Source organism: Oryzias melastigma, linkage group LG20 (assembly GCF_002922805.2).
Source record: "Oryzias melastigma strain HK-1 linkage group LG20, ASM292280v2, whole genome shotgun sequence".
NCBI lineage: Eukaryota > Metazoa > Chordata > Actinopteri > Beloniformes > Adrianichthyidae > Oryzias > Oryzias melastigma.
The window spans coordinates 4,666,515-4,690,647 of record NC_050531.1 but is presented as its reverse complement, the minus strand read 5'-3'; the positions used below and the strand labels follow the sequence as shown (position 1 = coordinate 4,690,647).

The window sequence follows — 24,133 nt, the reverse complement described above, 5'->3', positions numbered from 1 at the left end:
CATATGGATAACGTCCCTTTTAATTCATGAAAGTACCAACATTTTAGAGATTGATCACAGAGGAAAGATAAACCTTAAAAACACCTTAAAGCTCTGAAAGCTTAGCCAGGGCTGGCCCTGGGTATAGGTACTCTAGGCGCCCGCCTAGGGCGCAATCTGATGGAGGGGGTGCCAAATTGAAAGGATTTTTTTTTCAGCTTTACTCATTTCATGTAAGAAATGTTTTAAAAGGTAATAATTAAAACCACGAATAAAATAACTCAAAAGTTTGACATAATCAATCATTTTGACTGGTGCTGCGCCCCTCCTTGCCTGATGCAGCCCCTCTCTAAGCTAGGTGTGTGTGTGTGTGTGTGTGTGTGGGGGGGGGTTATCTGTTAGAGGTTCTTTAAAATTTTAAGGATAAAAAAGCAGCAAAACAAGCTCTCAAGGACAACTTAAAGGTCAAAAAAGGAAGGAAGAGGAGGAAAAAATGGACTCAAAGCAGAGATTTGTCTTTTTTATTTACATTCATTTGCTTGGAAATTCAACCCCTATTTCGGCTGAAAAATATTATTGTTTTTGGTTGGAAAAGAAGAATTTAACTGGCTATTTCTCTTCCTCTTTTGAAAACCTTTAACAATGGAAATCTTTGAACTTTAAACACTGGAGATGCCAGTCAAAACATCTATCATACTGAGACAAAGATACCAAATGTTAATCCGGTTGTTAGCGCAACTGCCATCCATGCTACGGTTGGGGGTTGGCGTCCTGGCGAGGGAAAAGTGTTATGCAAAAAAAAAGTGATTATTAATCAATTCTTGAGAATTAAAATTCCATAAATACATATTGTAACATATTCCACACCCTAGGCGAAACGTGATTTTGCCTAGGGCAAAATTGCGTAGGGCGAAATCCAGTTTCGCCTAGGGCACCAAGCAGTACAGGGTCGGCCCTGGGTCTAGCTAAAGGTTTACGGCAGCTTATAATTTATCCAATAACAATCAAAATAATCTCAGAACATTCTGATGCATATTGTTGATTTTATGGCGGGAGCCTGCACACCAGTAGAGATTTAAATGTTGGCCAAATTTGACCCACGGGTTGGACTTTGGACATGCCAGCTCTAAAAAATTAAATTACCCTTTTTGGATTTTTTTCAATTTTTATTAGCATTTTTGTCAGGAGGAAAGAAAAACTGCTTTTTGAGAAGTAATTACTCTGTTTTTTGGAGGCATCATCATTTTTCTGCATAAGGTAATTATAATAATGCAGACTTTGAAAATTTGACGCCTCAAATCAATGGGGAGACAGGAGAAACTCCGAAGATTCTTTCAGACGTTGTGAACACATTTAGGGCACCAAACAATACGGAAGTCAGCACCACAACACCAAGATTAATGAATGCAGACGTTTTCAGCCAGGAAGCATCATTGCTGCGGCATGTAAATGAAAACAAATGATATTTTTGTCTCTTTTTCAGACTCCTCCATTTATCTCTAGGCAAGTGCGTGGATCTGAGTTTCCGACAGTAAGTGCTGAACACGTGATTCTATTAAAGGCCCATTTTCAGGGGTTTCAGCATTTTTTGAAGCACTCTCTAACCCAGATTTTGTCTCCGTTGAATCCCAGCCCAGATCTGGTGTCTTGGCTTTCCACTCTACAGGAATGCTGAATATCCGTTTGTGGGGGAAGCTGAAAGATTAATGGTAACTGCTTCTGTTACAGCCTTTTGTTTCTTCCTCTTGTCTTTTTGGAGGTCAAGTTTGACTGATAACTGTAGCGCCAAATATTTTTTTTACAGTCTGAGTTGCCTTACGTGATCCCAGTAAACACTGAGGTCAGTCGGTTGCTGGTTTTATGTAGTATTATCTTTTCTCATCCTTAATATATATTAAAAGTTGAGTTTAGGGTGTTTATTGGCAAGAGTCTGGTGTTGTGATACGTATCGTGATGCCCAGCTCGCGATATGTATCACGATATATCCCTACACTTTACCAGAACTATTTTTAAAGACTATGACTTAAAAAAAAAAAGAAAACCTCTACCTGAATATTAATTAATTTTAATAAAATGGTAAAATTTGTTTTATCTAATCACAGCATTAAGCATCTCATAAACTAGTTACTTTTATCCAAGTAAATCCATGTTTTTTTGTTTTTTTTTATTTCTGGTAAATTAAGAAATATTTATTCTTAAAGGAAACAGTCAGAATTGTCTGAATACCACAAAAAAAAAAATATTTTTTTAGAATAACAAATTTGAAAAGTGGAAAACAAAAGTAACATGCTGAAGAATTCCCACAATAATGCCATGTCGGCATTTTAAATTGGTACAAGTATCGTGAAATTAAGTATTGTGATATATCGCTAAAATCGATTTTTCCTTCACCCTAAGAAAAACCTGATAAATCTAATGGTTACTATCAACAAAAGATCATATTTATTTCCTTTCTTTGTTAATGATCAATCACTAAAATACAAATATATATATCTCATTTTTTACCAACAACCTTTGGTTCCTCTTGAGATTTTGTCCAGCGTTGTTTACTGACATATTTCTCCATTCCATCTTTTCATATATTCTCTTCCCCTTTACTATCTGAGGAAAATTAATTGGACTTTTATCACCATGCATACAGGAATAACAGCCTGAGGATATAGATTGGTCAAATGCAAACAAGAGAGATATGCTGATCCTAAATGTCAAGACTTGGGGGTTTTATGATGTTCGGGAGCTTAAATCACTGCGACTCAGGGCAAAAAGCTCAGAGAATAAAATAGAGCGAACAAAAAACTAGAGGGGATAACAAGTATTTATGTAGTCTGTATCTCTGTAAAGAATGATAAACACAGTTTTTTTCTTTTAGTGACTTCAGCATGGTTTGGGTGTTTAAAAGCTGATGAAAATAGGATTTTCTCCAAAGACCTACAGCACTCTGTATGAGGTCTTCTATACCAGAATAGGGATAAAATTACTTTAATTTCAGAACTGCTTTCATTTAATATAGACATTTTATAAAAAAATGTGTTCAAACTTTTAATAGCAGGGGCAATGGACCAGTACCTGTCTGTGGGTTACTTGGTGTGACGAAGAGGCTGGGACATTAGGATCCATGTGCAAATGTTTTAATGAGCAAGAGTAAGACATGAGCCAGAGTCCAGGCAAGGGTCAAAACACAAAAAGCAAGGCAGAAGGTCAATAAGGAGGCAAGGGTCAAGGCACAGAGAAACAGGCAAAGGGAAAACAGCTCAGAGTTAAGTAAGACAAGACTTCGCACTGGAAATTAGGCTGGAATGGGTTTATATGCTGTGTGACCATAATTACGATGATGAACAGCTGAGCAGGAAGGAGTCCATGGCAGTGGCTGATGGGAGTTGTAGTGAGGAGCATGAGGAGTCAGAACTCTGGCGAGTGCTCCCTCTGGTGGTTTGAGATGGGTGCTGACATCTGAACTGTGACACTTGGTACCGGGCCTCAGACAAAAAAAGAAAAATTGTTTTTGTTGATTTTATGATTTTGAAGCAATTTCTATTTCTGAAAACTATCAGATTGTGTCTGTCTGACTCACTATTGATGTAATTTAAGTTGTTTCCCTTCGTCATGTGACTGGACCGCTGAGTTTAAAGCAAACAACTTCTAGAAATCTACAACTTTGTTTCACTGAATCTTCATTATCTGTAAAAAAATCCACTAATATTTGAGACATTTTTAAAACTAGATTTGATATGGTAGCATTTTAATTTGAAAAATAGATTTTTCACAAACTCAAAGTTTAAAAATATTTAACGCCCACTTCGACCCCGCTTGGACCAGTTCATGAACATATTGTCTGACATTAAACGGGACCACTGGTTTTAACACTGTAGCAAGAAGCCAAACGTGTTGAAAAATATTCCCACACCATTATACCACCACCACTAGTAAAAACAAAAGCTCACTGGTTTGTGTAGCTTTTGTAAAACACTTTTTACTCCAAATCTTCTGGTAGGACACATAAACACCAATTTCAATCACTTGTAGATAGGTAATTGGATAAAAGTAGTGTATAGTTTGTATCTGTATGATCCTAATGTTGAAGATACAAAGACTTGTTAGATCTACCAATAGATTTTTGTCTCAATTTTATGTTCTTATCTCACTTAACAAGATCCAATAAAATCGTCAGCTGCCATGGTGTCTTTGTTTTAATAGTTGACATGTTTAGTGTTCAGTATTTAGCATACTTTGGTTTTAATTAACAGGTCTAGATTAGAGTTAGGTTTGAGGTTAGTTCAAGGAAAATCTTAAAGAGGTTTCTTGTGAGTCCAGTTCCAAAATTTGAAATGACCTTTTTGACTTTTTTTCAATTTTCATAATTTTTATTAACATTTTTTGTCCAAAGTGGACCCCAATCCTCCAACCGTGTGAGAATAACCAGGACTTTAACTCCACTACCTTGGGTTATTGCATGGATGTGGATCTGAAATGTAGAAACAAAAAGGCAGAAGCATAAATACAAACCAAATCAAAATACCCTTTCAGTGTGAAAAACGGAAACTACAGTTTTAGAAACTCACCATTTACTCTGGAAGAAGATACTCTGAGAAATACTCTCCATGTGGGGGTATATTAGAAGACCCCACACACAGACTGTTACTGGATCAGCTATGTAGATGAAAAAATGTCTCCCACCAAACTCTCAAAAGAGCTGCTTTAAAAGGTAACTTTCCGTCCAAGAAACTGAAAGTCATCCAAACTGAAGTCAACAAGTTCTGGAAAAATTGAGCCAAGTTTCTGTCTCTAATCTTCTCATTGGGAGCTATGGTACACAAAAATCTGGCTGTCGGAGGTGTTATCTGGCTTGTGGATTCAAATGCTTTGACAGGCCAACACTGATTTGGCAGAGAAGCAGTCTCGTAATGAGGTGTGGGTTCAAATCCCACTTCTGACAACATATGTAAGGTGTTCAAAACTGCTGTCCACACCAGAAGTAGTGATTCTCCCTTTTTATTTATGTATTTAGATCACATAAGTGCGTCCACAACATGCCTGAGAAGAACACGACACACCAATAGAACTAGGGGTCCTTTTATAGCTGGTCCTCCTCCTCACCTCAACAGAAATAACATCTAACACATACAAATTAATGTAGAAATAAGGACACTCACAAACGAACAGTATTATTTAAAGAAAAATATTTCTATGAATTTAGAACAGGCCTGTCTGAGTCAACTAAATTATAATGGGGTCCACTGAAAAAAAACAGGAAGTGACTAAAACACTGATAACAGAATACAGGAAGTAGTATGAACAAAGGAAGTGTTGTCTCACTGGAATAGTCGGGTATATTTTTAATGTGATCCTCTAACATTTCCCATGAAAAAGTGTCAGGTAAAAACTATACTACAGTGACTGAATTACTGACTGATATCTGCCATAGATCACAGTGACATTGTGGTTCAACCAGTTGAAGAACAACGGTGCGTCCAAATAGCCAATACCAATGGACGCAACGTTAGACCTCGTTGGTTTCACGAGCCAAGATCTCAGGTGAGAGTTCAATAAAGGAATAGTGGGGTCACCTCCCGGTGACACAAATCTTGTAACTATAATTAGGGGACCTTCTTCCGTCTCCCCTCACTGATAAGAGCTGTGTACACAAGTACTTTGGCACTCCAACAAAGACTCTAGAGCAGGTGTCTTCAACCTGCAGCTCCAGAACCACATGTGGCTTTTTTTTCCCAGAACTCAGAGTTTTTTTTCCCATAATTCTGACTTTAAACTCAGAATTATGAGATTAAAGTCAGAATTCTGGGATTAAAGTCAGAACTCCGAGTTTAAAGTCAGAACTCTGAGTTTAAAGTCAGAATTCTGAGATTAAAGTCAGAACTCCGAGTTTAAAGTCAGAACTCCGAGTTTAAAGTCAGAACTCTGAGTTTAAAGTCAGAACTCTGAGTTTAAAGTCAGAATTCGAAGATTAAAGTCAGAACTCCGAGTTTAAAGTCAGAATTCTGAGTTTAAAGTCAGAATTCTGACTTTAATGTCAGGATTCTAAGTTTAAAGTCAGAATTCCGAGTTTAAACTCAGAATTCAGAGATTAAAGTCAGAATTTTTCATGGGCTTTTTTTTTTTTTCAGTGGCCCTAATCCTCTTCCGTACTCCATGGTGGCTCTCTGGCTAAAATAAAAAATAAAATAATAGTTTTTTAAAGGAAGAATGACTAAATTAGCATTTATAGTGTGAATTCTTTAAAGTATTAACACTATAGTGATGCTCCTGCTCCTTTTCTAACACTTTTCGGCAAGTAAAAACTCAATCACACGTTCAGTGATTTCAACAATTTTCGTATCAAAACGTACAGCTTGTTCAGGACATTACTGCTTGTAGTTTTGGTATTCATAAATGTTATAGCTTATGAAATATTGAGCAAAGTATGGTCTAACAACAAGTCTTTAAATATATTCATGGGCTATGTTTTCATCTTTAGTCATTTTCAGAAAAATTTGGAGTTTAGCTAATATTTTTGCAACATGCTAACGTTTTTGGCTAATTTGTTACCTACTGGGTTTTTTTAGGCTAATTTAGAGTTTAGCTTCTATTTTAGCAACATGCAAAATGTTTCTGACTAATTTAGTTTAATGTGGAATTTTAGGTTAATTTGGAGTTTAGCTATGTGTTGGCTTCTTTGGGGCTAATTTGGCATCTACTGAAGTTTTTTATGATAATTAAGAGTTTACTTAAAATTTAGCAAAATGTTAACATTTTTGGCTAATTTTGTATCCACTGTGATTTTTAGACTAATTTAGAGTTTAGTTTCTATTTTAGCAACATGCTAATGTTTTTAACTAACGTACATGTACAGTTTACTGTGGAATTTTAGGCTATTTTGGAGTTAGCTAGTAATTAAGCAATGTGTTATCTTTTGGGGGGCTAATTTGGCATCTACTGAGGTTTTTTATGCTAATTAAGAGTTTAGCTTCTATTTTAGCAACGTGCTAACATTTCTGACTAATTTAGTTTACTGAGGAATTTTAGGGTATTTTGGAGTTTAGCTAGCAATTAAGCAACGTGTTACTTTTTGGGGGCTAACTGAGGTTTTTTATGCTAATTAAGAGTTTAGCTTCTATTTTATCAACATGCTAACATTTTTGGCTAATTTTGTATCTACTGTGATTTTTTTAGGCTAATTTAGAGTTTAGTTTCTATTTTAGCAACGTGTTAACATTTCTGACTAATTTAGTTTACTTAGGAATTTTAGGGTATTTTGGAGTTTAGCTAGCAATTAAGCAATGTGTTACTTTTTGGGGGCTAACTGAGGTTTTTTATGCTAATTAAGAGTTTAGCTTCTATTTTAGCAACATGCTAACATTTTTGGCTAATTTTGTATCTACTGTGATTTTTTAGGCTAATTTAGAGTTTAGTTTCTATTTTAGCAACGTGCTAACATTTCTGACTAATTTAGTTTACTGAGGAATTTTAGGCTATTTTGGAGTTTAGCTAGCAATGAAGCAATGTGTTACTTTTTGGGGGCTAATTTGGCATCTAATGAGGTTTTTTATGCTAATTAAGAGTTTACTTAAAATTTAGCAACATGTTAACATTTTTGGCTAATTTTGTATCTACTGTGATTTTTTTTAGGCTAATTTAGAGTTTAGTTTCTATTTTAGCAACATGCTAATGTTTTTAACTAATGTACATGTACAGTTTACTGAGGAATTTTAAGCTATATTGGAGTTGGCTAGTAATTAAGTCAGGTTTTAGCTTTTTGAGGGCTAGCTTGGCCTCTGCTAAAGGTAAAAACGTGAAAAAAAATCAAATTTCTTCTTTAGAGATTCAATTTTTTTTCTCATATTGTTGCTTTTGTTCATGCCAAAAAGTAGACAATATTCATATATATTAAAAAAAGAAGGCCATGATTGCAAATTCAAATTTCTTAAAGGGTAAACTAAGACTATGTGGCTCTTTCTTGGTTTTGATCAGTATGAAACAATCAGAAATGGCTCTTTTACTGTTAAAGGTTGCTCTAGAGACTAATAGTAACAACACTGAAGTCTATATTAAAAATCACTTTTATTTATCTTGATTACAAGTCACACATTCCAAATGCTCTTTTCTTTTTCAAAGGTTATCAACCTCATCCCCACATGGACAAACATTTGAAGTAAATGAAATGTGAACGAGTTCATCTGAGTGTCCTTTGGTAAAACCAGGCCATTCAAGTGAGGCTATAGATGGAGAAAGAAAAGAGCTTGACAATGGGACGTATTATTGTCATTCTATCATTTTGTCGGTCCATTCTCTTTGACCCCAATATTAACAAGACTTTTTTGTCCTACTTCTTTCTGGATATTTGCCTTTTTTTTCTCCATCTATTCACAGCAAACCAGTGTGGGAAAAACTCAGTAGATCAGCATTTTTTAGAACTTCCAAACTATCACATTCAGTCAGGTTTTTATACAATATGGTGTCCTTTTCCATGCATCTTGATGCCTAAATCCACAGATTTGCTGCCCTGTGACTGACTATTTGTCTGAACAAGCAGCTAAACAAGACTACTTAATAACATAGCTGGTTGATGTGGGTTGTTGTCTTGTTAAACCACAGATAATTCATGAAGAAAAGAGTGCTGACAAATCCCCAGCACATGCATGCTCTCTTTTTCAATGAAAATAGTACTTGAAATGCCAGATGAAATATTCAGCAGAGAGAAATACAGGAAGATAACTCTTTGCCTAAAGCAAGCGGGACTCCTGCTGCAAGATAGAGAGAAAAAAGAGGGAGGAAAAGATTGGGAGCGACTGCAAAAGATGAGTTGGAAGGAATATAAAAGGATTTGTTGAAGACGGGCACAGGGGAGGTGGGTCACAGAATGACCAGTGGGCAATCAACACCTGCTACCTTCAAGTTCAACTTTACTAAAGTTCACTTCACTTAGAAAGGTCAAATTGAACTGCAAATATGATAGGAAGTTCATAAAATTAAGTTAATACGTCCCCAAACCCTTACAGGACTTATTATGACCACATTCGTCATTAGTCTCCTGGTTCAAACGATGAAATTCTCCAGAAAAATGACAAAACTATAACAAGAATTGACACTAATTTCCCACCTGACATTTTGTCTCCACACTCCTCAGGAGTGTCAGACATTCAAACGATCATTAGATCATGCGAGAAAAGCAAGATGCATCGATCCCCGTCTTAAAATTCTAGGTCAGCATTGATCAGGAGACACAGGCCTTTGGCTTGACGCTCTGTCATGGCTGGGCCCTGACTTTTATTTTTAGGCTTGAGCTGATCGATAGCAGGCCGCTTTGCTCGAGTCTCTGTGGCACTGTGCCTTCCCGTGGAGCCGGTGTAGGTCAGACCAAAGCCCTCCAAAAGGTTGAAGCAATGATGCGAATCGATGGATGGGAAATGTCAGCTAACATGGCTGCTTACCATGCTGGAGAACTCTCTGGATTGTCTTTGTGTCATGTAAGCAGGTCTTTAAACCCCATAAAAACTATTAAGAGTTTGTCCTTTTACTTACAGAATTGCTGGAATGAGGAATGGTTGTGAGTCACGCTGAGTTGGTAAAAGCCCATTGACATTTGTGGAAGACATTAAAGCTAAAACTTGAGTTAAAATCATCAAAACTTTTAATAATATAAAGATGTACATGTATTTAAATCAAGTTTTACTAATTTTTAATAATAGAAACAATAGGAAACTTGGTTTGTTCCCAGTTTATAGGTCCCATGACCGTCAGTCTACATTGTTTCCGTCGTGTCTCCAGTCAATCCGAATAAACTCCTGGCAATCCGACCTCATGGCCTCTCCAGCCTCACCGAGTCCTTGTAAAATGCACGTTTTGTGTCTTAAATGATGTTGTGTTTTTGTACTTTCAAAATTAAACTTATGTTGCCCAAGGCAAAAATGGAAACGGTGTTAAGTGCGATGTTAAGATGCGTAATCCCATAGTCGTAAATATTAAATAAAGTTTTACCTTTCTTAATTATTTTTATGTTTGTTGTATTTTGAAAAGTGTAATGGAAGTTTTTATTTTGAAATCCGCACTTTTTTCCTGTTTCTCTGCACATTTACTGCACATTGAAGGAAGAAGGGGGCGGACTTCAGACACAGACATGACGTAGACGATGCAACCAATCGGATTGATGAAGGAACATTCTATTTTTTTGTGCTTACAATCGAGACACTCCAGTCGGACCAGTGTAAACCCGCCTTTAGTCGCATGCACCAATACAGGGTTTTCCTGTAAGGATGGTGCAGGTTTTTGGGTTGTCTGTCCCCGTAGAACAGGGGTGTCAAACTCAATCACACGAGGGGCCAAAATTCAAAACACTCCTCAGGTCTCGAGCCGAACAGGATAAACATTCATTAACTAAAACAACATTTTTAAAACTTTAAACCCGTAACTTTTTAACATAGTTGTGAACTACATTTAAAGCCTTACCTGTACTAATGCTAGTGTGAATGCTGTAAGCTGAATTTGACCACTAAAGATGCTAATGCTGATAGCTGAAGACGCTGAAGCTGATTGCAAGCCAAAATATTAGTTAAATGCCGAACTAGCCTTTAAAAAAAAAAAAAAAAAAAAAACATAGGTTAGCCTAAACAGCTAGCATGTAGCTGAAAAAATAGCTAAACTTCAAAATATCCTAAAAATCTGAAAAAACCTAAATAAGCCAAAACAGCTAGGATGTAAATATTAGCCTAATTCCAAAATAGCATAAACAAAACGTTAAAAAAAAACTAAATTATCCAAAACAGCTAGGATGTAAATATTATCCTAATTCCAAAATAGCATAAACAAAACTTAAAAAAAGCCTAAATTATCCAAAACAGCTAGCAAGTAGCTGAAATATTAGCTAAACTCCAAGTTAGCCTAAAAAAATCTTGGTAAATGCCAAATTATTCAAAAAGTCTAAAAAGCTAACAGACTGCCAGTTTTTAAAACTTTAAAACTGCAACTTTTTAACATAATTATGAATAATAAAAAGGCAGGAATAATATTTTAGAATAAATCAACTTAAACCTTAAATGACTTTCAAAATTTTAAAATATATATTTTGTCAAAATTATGCAAGTTGGAAATAAGCACAAGAAAACATCGGGAGGGCCGATGGCATTATCCAGAGGGCCGATCCGGCCCCCGGGCCTCGACTGTGACACATGTGGCGTAGAAGATTATATCTTAAGGGAAGCTCAGGTGTGTCCTTTGAGGTTCGTGCGGCCACCACAAAGACATCATGGTAACATACCGTTGTTGTGTGTGTGTTAAATGTTTCGTGAAGTATTTGTAAGGACAATGGAAGTGACACACACTTATGACATATGGGCGATGCTGTCCTTCATTGATCTTACACCACACTCTATACATTGTTAAGGCATGCTACTCTATGACCTTGATATATCCTAGGCGCCTCGTCCAGTTTTTGCCTGATTATTGCCTGCAGACAGCCTGTATCCACCTGTAAGGGCGATGGTGATTAAGGCCTCAAGTTTTGTTGTCATCAATAATTTATGGACAGAGTTTTCTAATGTTAAGGCTTTTAGAGGAAAACGTCTGAGCTCGTTAGCTATGGCTGTCCAATTAGCTTTAGCTTTTCTGACTTTTGATAAGATAGTAGAAGTTCATCTGAACTTCGTTTTTTTCTTCAGTTTGGCTCTTATCCAGGAGGCTTTCTCTGTTCTAAATTAAACTGGTGAAAAAACGGGTTTTATAGGCTCCAGAGGGAGAACTTTGATTTGATAATGATGATGACTAAGTCACCAGAAAGGAGACATCCGTGATTTCGGGTCACATCGACCTGGGAGTCCATTAAAATATGGATTTAAAAAAAACGTGTTCAGCAATGAAACCATTGTGGATAAAAGAATTTTACAAATATACCTAATATCAATAACTCTATCAAAAATACTTCAATGACTAATTGAGGTAACTACACAGAAAGTAGAATTTGACTTTTAAAGACGGCAGGAATCAAGTTCCAAAAAACCCACAGACAACTCTGGAAAGCTAAAAAAACAAAACCTGACACAAAAACCCACACAGACCTAAACTTAGAGAGAAAATCAATAAAAGAAACAAACAAGGACAAAAGGGCTGCAGTTTATTCCAGCTCTGAGCATTCACCTGTCCTAAGTCTTTGCTTTTCTTTAAGCATCGTCTAATCCACAAAATATTCCTGAAAGTCTACTTTTAACACCTTTTTCAAACTCATATATCCAGTTATAAACTGGGGTTCAAATTTAAATCCAACACAGAGGCAAGCATACAAAAAGAAATTGGAAAATCTTATTATTACATTGAATTCCAGTGGGTCAGTATGAGGATGGAAGAAGGACCGAAGGCTAAAATAAGAGTGACAGTTTCAACTTTTCTTTTCTGTTTATTTTCTTTTCCTGCAGTGAATGAATGTTTTTGAAAAGATGCTCAAATCCAGAGCAATAAAAAAAAACTTCTACACAGGGGAGAACTTTAATTTAAACTAAGAGAAATAAGATTCTTTAAAAAAAACGAGAAACAAGTTTCCTGCAGCCGAAGTCAGTTTAAGTTTAGCTCCTGCAGCAGAGCAGCTTTGAACTCACTCACACGCCAACAATAACTCTCATGCATCAGCTAATCAGCAGCGCTTCTTCAAAAGAATGGAAAAGAAATAGATAGTCATTACTCAAAGTAAACTTGCCACATTCCCCAAAGGAATTTCAACAGAAAAGAGTCAAAGTTGTCAGAGTTGGTTTTAGATTCCTTTAGTGTGGTTTTAGCCTTTTATCTTCCAGTTAACAAACAAACACAGCTGGACCTGCTGAATGAAGCCCTCAGACATTACGTGTGATCTTTATTTTGTGGGTTACAGTCGTTTGAGTGTGAAACTTTAAAACTTTAGAAACTTTAAAGATCCTCACACCTGGAAAACAGTAACACACAAATGACACAAAATGACATAAATCTAGAGTATTATTGAGCATTAGGGGTCCATTTCGAGAGGAGCCAGTTTAAGTGGGGATCCGGTCCAAATGCCTCCTGGAGACCCTTGGGAGGTGTCCAGGAGGACTACGTCTCTCGGCTGGCCTGGGAACGCCTCGTGGAAGGAGCTGGAGGAAGTGACCAGGAAACGGGAAGTCTGGGCATCTTTGCTTAGACTGCTACACCTGCAACCCGGTCCCGGATGAAGCGTGAGAAGATGACATAGTAATTCACAGCCGTCCTGGGCCACAAGCATACATTTCACCCCCCACCACACAGTCAAAAACTCACCAAAAATGTTCCTGCACATTATGAATAATCAACCCCAAAATATAATGACATCACAGCAGCAGAAATTGTCAAATAATCCATTGGGGCTCAAAAAAAGTTCAACATTCACTAATAAAACTAAAAAACGTGTCGGGAATATTGAAAGGGAGTTTTAACATTATTATAGGATATGCACTGAGCCAATGGTGTGGCAGCCATTTTGTGGCAAAGTGTGAAAAAAATCTGAATCTATAATTCCAAAATCAAGTGCACTAGAAATTTCCCAGAAGTCTTTTCAAAAAACTAACATGCATCAATGATCACTACATTGGCAAAAATAAACCACAAGATATTGCAGTCGAAAAAAACATGTTTAAATATAATTTTGTAAATAAACCATCCACATTTTCAACATCTGAACACAGAGGAGTCACAAGTGGACGTCGTGAAATGTTTTTATTGAGTTAATTTTCACTTTGTGAAATTAGTGATATATCTGGTGTTTTCCCTTCTTGAACCGCCACCTTAACGTGGTGGAGGGGTTTGAGTGCTTGGGTGATCTCAGGAGCTATGCTGTCGGGGGCTTCTGCCCCTGGTAGGGTCTCCCATGGCAGACAGGTCCTGAGTAACGAGCCAGACAAAGAGCGGTTCAGAACCCCTTTATGAGTGACAACAGCAGAGATTCCGCTACGTCGCCCAGATCACTGTGGCGTCACTGGGGCTCCACCCTGGAGCCAGGCCTGAGGTTGGGGCTCGTAGGCGAGCGCCTGGTGGCCGGGGCTTCTCCCACGGGCCCCGGTCGGGTCGAACCCGAAGGAGCGACATGGGATCACTCCCCAGTGGGCCCACCACCTGCAGGGGAGCTCTGAAGGGGCCGGTGCATTGTGGTTTGTGTGGCGGTCAAAGGCAGGTGCCTTGGCAGCCCAAAGCCCGGTCATGGAATTTGGCTTTTGGGACATGGAATGTCACCTCTCTGGGAGGGAAGGAGCATGAGCTGGTGCGAGAGGTTGAGAGATACCGGCTAGATATAGTTGGGCTCACCTCCGGATGCCTCCTGGACACCTCCCTGGTGAGGTGTTCTGGGCATGTCCCACTGGGCGGAGGCCTGGGAACGCCTCAGGGTCCCCCCAGAAGAGCTGGAGGAAGGGGCCAGGGAGAGGTAAGTCTGGACATCCTTGCTTAGACTTATGCCCCCGCGACCCGGTCCCAGATGAAGCGGAAGAAGATGGATGGATATCCGGTGTTAAGGAAAACGAAAGTAAAGTAGTGAGCACCATGTCTGATTTGCTTTTATAATCCAGGGCACTATATAGTTTTTCAGTAGTTAGGGATTAAAGTAGTTAGGGTGTTAAATCTACAACCACAACCAAAGTTTAGCTCACCTTTGGAGGAGGCAGCCATCTTGAATTTTCCTCACAAAATATCATCCTTGTATGTCCTACAAATATATACTTTTCAGTCTGTTGCCTGCTATTTTCTCACTGGGAAGCTACTTGGGGAAAAAATGTTGGATTTGGATTAGCCTGGCAAGATTGCAAAAGTACTAGTCCTATTTTGCGTCCAATTTTTTAAGTAGAATATTGTGAAAATGTAATAGATGAATTCGTGGCTTAAGCTGCACAACATGATAGATCACACAATATTAGGGATGGAGGTGTATTTACTAAAAATCTTCTGTCGCTATGGAAATCTAGAAATTTACTTTTGTAAATTCTTCTACAAATTACATACATTTCTTCATCACGCCCAGGCGAGCGAAAAAAAAAAGGTTGCTATGGAGATAAACCAACAGAAAAGCTACCATTAAAAAAAATGCCCCTCCCCCTCTGCAGGGTCAGCGGGGGAGGGGAACGTAGCAGCTGCTTAACCAGTGAAGGCGGCTCAAAAAGGCTTTAATTTACATTCATATTTTTCTCCTTTCAAAAGATAATTTTTTTTGTTGTAAATTTAAGCAATAACAGCTAAGAATATTAATTTGATTGTTTGAAACAATCAGGTTTTGGACGTAAAGGCTGAACATTTCCCACCTTTAGATCCCCATCTGTTACCCGGTTCACTAATTCACCAAACGCTACGCTCAACGACGAGTAACGTAAGCTGACAATGTATTCGTGAAGCGTTTAAGTACAACGTGCAACGCGATTAAACAGATGTTTTGAACGAAGGTGACCCGGCTGCCTAATTACCACTCCAAACAGTTTTCATGCTTTTCTTGTTAGTGCTCATTTTCATGCAAGAGTTGTGAAGCAGAATTCCACCCACTAACAGGAGCCGCTCCGCTTGCTCCATGACTCAGCAGCATTACGAGGCAAAAATCACAATCTGCCTTTGAGGGGCAATTAAACAGACGGCTTTCTAAGAAGTCTGTCCTGATGCAAGGAGCTGTTATAAGCTGTTTGCCTCAAAATCTAATAAAGTGTCACTTATTTGTTTTGTCCAGGATTCTGTGGGCAGCTAAATGATGCAACTGTGTGAAAATCTGGCCTGACTGCACCGTTTTCTTTCATGCCAAGACTCCAGAAAAATGTGTCCAAAATGTCAACTGAAATAAAGTCACCAGCATGTTATGCATTAGGATTTCTTGTCACTTTTAGCTGCATGCAGCAATTTTCACATCCCCCTAAAAATGGTAAGAAAGGGAAAGCAATGAAGGTTCATCAAATGTGACGCATTTGGAACAATAAAAGAAATATTTCAGGAATATTAATGATTTTAACTGTTGGCGCTGTCAAACTTACAACGAAACAGGACATTTTTCATGAGTGCTAAGGAGCTTTTTAGGTAAAATAACAGCAATTTTTTCATTTATTTATTTATTTTTTTGTTCAGGCGTTATTTTTATCCTTCTGTAAGTGCCAGAAAAGTTCCAATATTGTTCTGCGCCCCATCTATCTCTATTTGAACTTAAAAAATATGTTTTCTTCATTTTGTCTTAGAAAGGAAATTATAGTCTCTTTTTCATTCATTGTCCATTCAACCAAACTCTACTAATTTAGACAGTCGTTTAGCTTGTTTATTTAGCCACACTAACTATGTAGCCACAAAGGGTCACAAGTCCCTGTGCCTGTCCCCAGCCCACACAAAATACAGGGTTGTATCAGGAAGGGCAAAATGTCTTCCAAACCACCTGTGCAAATGAGTGAACACGAATTTGCTGTGGCGACTCCATGGACTGTTATCAATAGACTGATCAACCCCCCCCCTTGTTCCAAACAGGAAGTAGCTGCTTGTGGCTAGAAGATCAAAGTCTCATTGACTTCCATTGAGAAATAGAAAGTTATTTATTGATCATTTTATTTGTCAGAAGAACCATTCTTGCTCTGATGCTTTCTTATCAACACGTTCTTTCTAATCCTAAAATATTTTTTCTAGAGCCAGGAATCGATTAAAAAAAATTAACTAATTAATTGCAAATCTGGAAAAAATTAATCATGATTAATCTCAATTAGATTCTTTTTAGTTACAATATTTGCCAGCCACTTATTTGAAAATCATCACAATAGGAAATGATGCGCAAAATTGTACATTTGAAATGTTTTTTTTAACCTAGGGCCTAAAACTGTTTTTGTCTATTTTGAATTTATCTCTGTACTTTCATTTTTAAAGACTACCTGCTTATTTAGTCTCATTTTAATCAGCACAACCTCTTTTATGTGACACTATATTTATTTGGTCATTTTTCTATCTTGAATTCACACACTAGACATAAAATTATGCAAAAACTGAAAACTCCATCTGGAAAAAATGTATTTATTTTGCTGTGGAAACCGGAAAAGTGTTTAACAAACTGATTTTACAACATGGAATGAAAGTTTTAGGTGTAATTAAAAACAAAAAAAAAACAAGAATACGTTTGGTTGACAGATTAATCCAAGCTCACATTCAGTGGGAGGGGTGTGGACTTCCAACAAGCCGGAACAATCTCACTCATTATTGGTGACAGTAGTTCCTCTAAAAATGTGAGTCAGACCAATCACTGTCGCTGGGTTCCAGTTGTTTGCAACATGGCGGTAGATGTACCAGGAAGTGATGGCGAAGGATCTGGTCTGTTTCGTGAGGGCTGGAGGTAATGCCTCAAAACTTATGTCCAGTTCATAGATATGGGCGACCCCCGAAGGGATAAGCCGATAGGTTAGCAAAACTGGCACTAAAATTGGCTGCCATTGCTATTTTTTTGTTGCAATGACAATGAAGTTCAATTAAAAACCAAATTTACCCAACATACCGTTTGGTTTCCCCACTACTGGTTGGTTCACTTCCAGCATATGCCAAGGAACCTTTTGCAAGCATTAGTTTCTTCCAGGAAAGGTCAGAGACGGAACACCACCTGGTTCATGTTTGCCAAATTGCTTCTTACTGCATCTTCATTATCGGACGGTAATCTTGGAAAAGTTCTCAGGTGATTTGTGTGAAGCCAAAAATATCTACATACTTATGTACTTTTGTCACTAGGAATAATGTGTATGAACAACATTTTCTAACATATTTGACAATTTCAGTATAAGACTAAATGGCAAAAATGGTTAAGGAACAGAAATGGTACAAATTTCTCCTCTTTGTTCTGTCAAGAGGCTAACTCCGCCCCTTTCCTATTAGTATCAGTTTTCAATGGGTTCAAACGCTGCTGCAAATGCAGGCTAACTGATTCTAACTGGTTTATTAGATGTGTTGTGAGCTGCAGTGATCTGTCAAACCACATATTTTCAGTCTTGTAAAAAAATTCAGTCTATGACATTCCTTTAATGTAAGATTAAAAGCAAAATCACTTACAAATTCCTATAAAATTGCTTGGTAACTTCAAAAAAACCATGTTGCGTAATTGTGTTTGACAGCAAAAGATTGCATATTTATAAATAAATAAATGCAGAAACACTTTAATCTTTCAAACTGTTAGAAATCGGCTGGGCAAACCCAAAACGTTTGTTTTACAACTTTCCAAAAGTAGAGCATTTATTGGACTGAACATTATTATTTTTTTGCAACATTATTACCTCTCACTGAGTTGTAATCTACTTTGTTCTTTGTAGTTGTCCTCAGGGTTGTCATGGTTTCTGCAGTTCTGTCTGCATTGTTTGCTCCCCACTGATGGTTGGGTGTGCCATGGATGAGGTCATAAGTTGGTAAAATTCTGTTTGATCTTGGTCCAGTGATGACGGAATTGGACAAGTGGATGTTGTCTGGTTTTGGGACGTCTTTCGTTCAGTTCTTTTTGCATGGCTCAGTTATTTCCAGTTGTGCTCCTCTCTGCTCCCTTTTTGAGTTCTCGTTACATCTAACCCTAACTTATTTCCACCCATCTTTGGAACTTGCAGTGTCCCATTCAGAGTCACGGGGGCTGCTGGAGGCAAAGGCAAGGTCCCCCTTTAAAAGGCCGCACACTATTTAGAAATACAGATGAACCCATGAAGCATGTTTAGACTGTGGAAGGAAACCGGAGTCCCCAGTGAAACCCACCCACACATCCATAAGGAGAACATGTAAACTCCACACACAAAGGTCCCAGCTGGGATTTGAACCACGGCCTTCTGGCTGTGAGGCAAGAGTCTTAGTTTATTTATCACACGTTTCTCTTTTATTATTTTCTCAAATTGCTCCAAGTACTGTAGTTACTCATTTTTGATTCTCCTATTTCATTCATTAGTCCTGCATTTGGTTCACATTTTAGTTTGTCAAAAATTTGTTTCATGAAATCAGGTTTTATGCCTTTCATTAACTCCCTCTGATGTCCAGTCTTGATGAATTAAGTCTGGAGTCTTCATAGTCGCTGATTTGACACACATTGGTTATAGATTTATTGCTTTTAGACATCAGTACTGAGTCACAAACCTTTAAATTTAGCAAACCTCAAGTCCTCATTGGCGATCAAGAGTCAGACCTACTCCAATGAAAATTGTGTTTTTTTTTATCAATGTAAATTAGTATTTTTCTCAGGATTGAGGACATTTCCAAAGAAAATGAAGATAAAATTGAATATTTTTTAAAATTCAAATTCTAAAAATAAGCCTAGAGCAGTGACGTAGGTGCTACAGTCAACAGTCCACAAGCTCCCTGCTCCGCTCCATTCTGATGTATCCACTTACAGACAAATAGATCCATGTACGTCTTTGTCTTCCTCATCTGAACTGTACAGATGGATAGCTCCAATATTGCCCAACATTTTTGTTGCACCGGTGGTGTTAAGTTGGGGATGTGAGAAGCTGTAAGCTAGTGGGAGATTGTTTAAACCAGGGGTATCAGACTCATTTTGGTTCAGATTTCACCCGTCTGATCTCAAGTGGGCCGGACCAGTAACATTACAGCCAAATTACCTATGGTCAACTTATTATCTGTAGCTTCATTTTTATTTTGCTTTTTCTTAGTTGGAAAAAATGCCTCAAATAACCTAGTAGCCTAATCACTTATTACTACATTGTGTATTATAATTATTTCTTGATCTCTTGTTATGCCGTCTTGGATTTCCTTTGCTCCCCCTAGTGGCGGAATAGCACATAACTCCCCACAGGAATAGACTAGAAACTTGCTTTTTTTCCCCAACATCCTTATAATTTTTTCTCTTAATGACTGGGCGGGGTTGAACCCTCTGGTGGGCTGGATAAGGTCCACGATGACAGGTAAGGGTCAGGCTTACTCCACGCCAACAGTTCCGCCCACAACTCAGAACTCATTTTCTAATGCCGCTCTGCAGAAACTATGTCCTAGAAAACAACAGGTTTTTTGGCTAAAAATGGCATAATCACAAATAATTGACCACTGAGAATAGATCAAAAATGATCAGAGTGGGACTCTAAAGCCTCATTTCCACTGACCAATCCAGTACAGTCCGGTAAGGGGTGGTACGTGCGGTTCGGTTAATTCTGCCGAGCATTTTCACTCAGATAAGCCTAGAAAAGCAACAATAATATGAGCTCATCCAGCAGCTCGTCTTTTTCTTGCTTTACTTTTGATATATTATGTATAACAGGAATTTAATGTTGTTTAAAAGAAGAAAATGAGACGAATACGGCTGTAAAGAGGAAGACAGAATCACTAGCTTAGTGGTGCTTTCTTATGTCGTCACTTCTTGGCAATCAGGGGTTGGCTACAGCAGCTCTACCCCAATCGTCCCAATCTATTTTTCTATGGACCTACAAGGGATGGGGGCCCCAAGTGGTACGGTTCAGTACTGTTTAATGGGTACATTGGAAACCCTCAAAATTCTGTACCGGACCGCTCAGTGGAAGCAAGGCTTAGCTTAAGTTTGAAACTGGAATTCTCCTTCTAAAGTCAGTAAACATGATTAGTTGTTAGTTTCAGTGACAGAAGCTCGAGCCGGAGTAGTTACCCCAAAAGCCCGGCGACTGGCGTGGGCTCAGCTGCAGCTCCAACCGGGCAGCTGCTTCTCATCGGACACGCGGCTCAGAACTCTGATCCATGCGGCCGAGCCTCCTCACACTCATTAGCGGCATTAGTCGGAGGGCTGTGGGGTCCAGCGGAGCCACTCCAAGTGTTAGGCACAGCTAGTCGGGGTCTGAGGAGAAATGATAACATGCCCATTATTCAAGCCAAAGGTGCGGACGCGAGAACCACCAGGATCTCTGTAGAGTGAAGCGCACCAGAGGTCTTGTTTGGCAAAAGTAAGTTTGACAATCTCGCTCACAGATGGTAAAATCGAGTGTTTATAAGCTGGAAAATTGTAGATTCATGGCCTGAAGACACGAAAGCAACTTCAGGAGAAACAAAACGGCCAATCTGTGTATATACTCATCCAAGAGCACGAAGAGTATTTACCTTCCAGTGATAATTGTATCGTCATTACATTTAAACTATTCACTACACCTGTGTTCTGTAAAAGGTTGTTTAAAAGTCCATCTTTGAGCAGAATGGCTCTGCCAACAAGTAGAAAAGGGGAATGATTGATTACACACTTTCAGCTGATGAAGTGGGTGACTCCTTTAGTGTATTCATATAGAACCATAATTTTCTGAAGGAATCTCTTATCTGCAGATGTCCTTGAAAGGCTTTTGCACATTAGATCTATTTTCAAAGCTTTCCCAGCATTCTTTTAATTTTGATTATGTTGTTTTCGTACAAAATAAAAGGACATAGTTTCTACAGAGTGGTAGAAGTTCATTAGAAATTTGCCTCTGACTTGTGGGTGGAACTGTTGGCACAGAAGTTAACCTCAGCTAATTTCCCATCATCCCTCTGTTTAAACTTTTGATCAGTAGAAAACGAGACCAAATGGCTCTTTTACTGTTAAAATTTGGCGACCCCTGCTCTAGCTTATAGCATTTCACAACCCCAAGCTAACATTAGGGTAGCAAAAAAACAGTAAAATCAGAGGTGTAGAGAGCGACTCCGCCTCCTTCCTCTCACTGCTGACAGATTTCTGTTTACATGATCTCCTGCTAGCTTGCAGCCCCTTACAACTGAACATTACCAGTGAAGATATCCAGCAGTATTGAGCCAGATGCCAGTTTAGACAGGAATATGAATGTGTACATAGATTTGTGTCTGCAAGAGCAACGTTCCCCACCCTTTTTGTGGCTGCGGACCGGTCAGCCCGCGGACCGGGTGCAATACAAAGTGAATACTTGGATGCAACTATTTTTTTTTTTTTAATATTAATAACAATACCAGATAATAACACCATTAGAACATCAAACTCTGGTAACATCGTCATGTTTTGAATATTATGCCAACAGTTTGGGAATCACCAGCTGTGATAAATCCATATTTTAAGAAGTAGGACTTCTGGTAACATATTGTTAAATGTTGCTGTTGTTGTTTTGTTTATTCAAAAGTAGTTTCGGTCTGTTCTTGTACTTATCCTTTATCCCTGGGTTGTCAAACTCAATCCTACAGGGGGCCAAAATCCAAAACACTCTTAAGGTCACGGGCCAAAAAAGATAAATATTTTTTGAACACACTAAAACTAAATTAGTAAAATGTTAAAAATGTTACATAAATAATAAAAAGGCAGGAATATTATTCCAGAATAAATCAACTTAAACCTTAAATAACTTTTAATAGTTTGCTCTTCATAAAAATGTACTTTGTCAAAATGATACTAGTTAGAATTAAGTGTAAAATAACAAAAAAATAAAATGATCTGGAGGGCCGCATAGAATTACCCGGAGGGCTGAATTTGGCCCCCGGGCCTTGACACATGTACCTCATCCATATGCATCCATAAAAACTTTCCACATTCAACATTTCTCTTGTCATACGCCACCAGTCTCCTTTTTCTGCTCAAGTGACCAAAATGTAACAGAGAGAATCCTGTTATCTAAAACATGTAAAAGGTTTTTCAGAATAAAAGATTGTTCAGATATAGTCATTTTGCCCCCCCTTAGCTAAACTTTGCAGCTCAAGAACTTGAAGGTGTGAGAGATTTTTTTTTTTTCAAAAGAAGAAATTGAGACACACACACACAAAAAAAACCCAACAACAACAAAAAACCCCACAGATAATTAAATATTTTCTCTGCAGCCAGGTCCCATTGATCCATTGACTGATACTGGTCCACGGCCTGGAGGTTGGGGACCAATGTGCTAGAGGATGCATCAATGTATTTCCTACAAAATAAATACAATCTTTTTCAAACAAAATCCTTTCATCTGCTCCTGATTCACAATAATTTGATTAAATAAATACTCAGATATGCAATTTTGACCTTAATTTTCTTATACTACCTCTTTCATCAGTAAAAATGCCACACAACATGTTTAAAAACAAAAAAAAACGGTTATTTTTTAAACACCTTCCTTTGGAATGCTATACTTTAGCCTGTAGTTAATACTGAATGCTAACAAGTCTACAAGCATTAAACCTTTATTGGAATGGACGGTTAAAAACAAACTACCAAAACGATGATCTAATCCGGTTAGAAACTGCTCCTGAGTGTCGTTTATAAAGTGTAAGAAAGATTGCCAATGCAGTATTTCCAAACTTCCTGCACATTTGGGGATAAACACTTGAAATGACTCCTGAAGTAGATGGAAAAAGGGCTGTCATGCTTTTTTTCATTTCAAAGGGAGCGTGTGATCACTGCGTGTCACTAAAACCCGACATTCACGGTTTAAAACCCCTCCATTTGATCCCAGCAGCCCCGCGCGGCTCCCTCAGTACCGGCACAAAAATACTGCAGAGAAAAGGAGTGGAAGTTCACTTGATGTTTCTCAACTTTCTTCCACAAACGTCTGACACTCGCCGTCTTGCGCAATGCTCAGTGCACCTTGTACTTCTGTCAAGCAATGCTTATTTTGCTCAAAACATTTGTTTGTGGGCACCTGAAAGGATCAGGCGAGGGAGGCTGCCTCCAAAAATAGGCTACCTATTTATATCTAGTGTTCAAAGCTGCACTTACTTCCTGCTTTATCTTCATATTTATATATTTTTCTTGAGTGGTTTACTTTAAACAAGATGCGGCACTGTCTTTGAACCATGTGCGGATGTCAGTACGGATGACTGTCTTGCTCTGTTATATTGTTAAATATGCGAAACACAGAATAAACACCCAAATTATGAGATAAACGCGTCTTAGAATCCAGTTTTGGTTTGTAGCCAACCGGGAATTGAAATCCTCTTTTGGAAACATTTTGGTTGTTGTTAATAATATAACATAAATAAAGAAATAAACGTTGATAATAAATTTATGAATTTCTATCACCAAAAAGAAAGATTTTCAACATAAGACCACGATCAAAACAGCTTTGATGCATTGGGTAGTGATGGGATGTCTTTGGAATATCATGAGGAGTTAGTTTTCACTCATGATCAGCAGAAAAGTTATTTGAAATCATCCCCAAATTGATTTAAAACATATTTAATAAAAAAATATATAAGCTGAAGGTTGATGGATTGTCTTTGGGGATATTGGAAAGCTCAAGATTTCAAATGCTTGTCAGACTTTAGACCACGTGCAAAGAATAATGACCATATATATATA

The 24,133-nt window shown here is 38.0% G+C and overlaps 1 long non-coding RNA gene across 2 annotated transcripts in view; it reads left to right on the top strand.

Annotated features, from left to right (window-relative positions):
* The window catches only part of LOC112151461, a 90,691-nt gene that overhangs the window by 43,792 nt on the left and 22,766 nt on the right, over positions 1-24,133 (top strand). The window contains exons 3-5 of one of the 2 annotated variants that reach the window (XR_002920134.2): positions 1,463-1,510; positions 1,612-1,688; positions 5,402-5,511. This is a non-coding gene — a long non-coding RNA (uncharacterized LOC112151461). The remainder of the gene's footprint in view (positions 1-1,462; positions 1,511-1,611; positions 1,689-5,401; positions 5,512-24,133) is intronic. The other variant, XR_002920135.2, reaches the window with a different exon arrangement.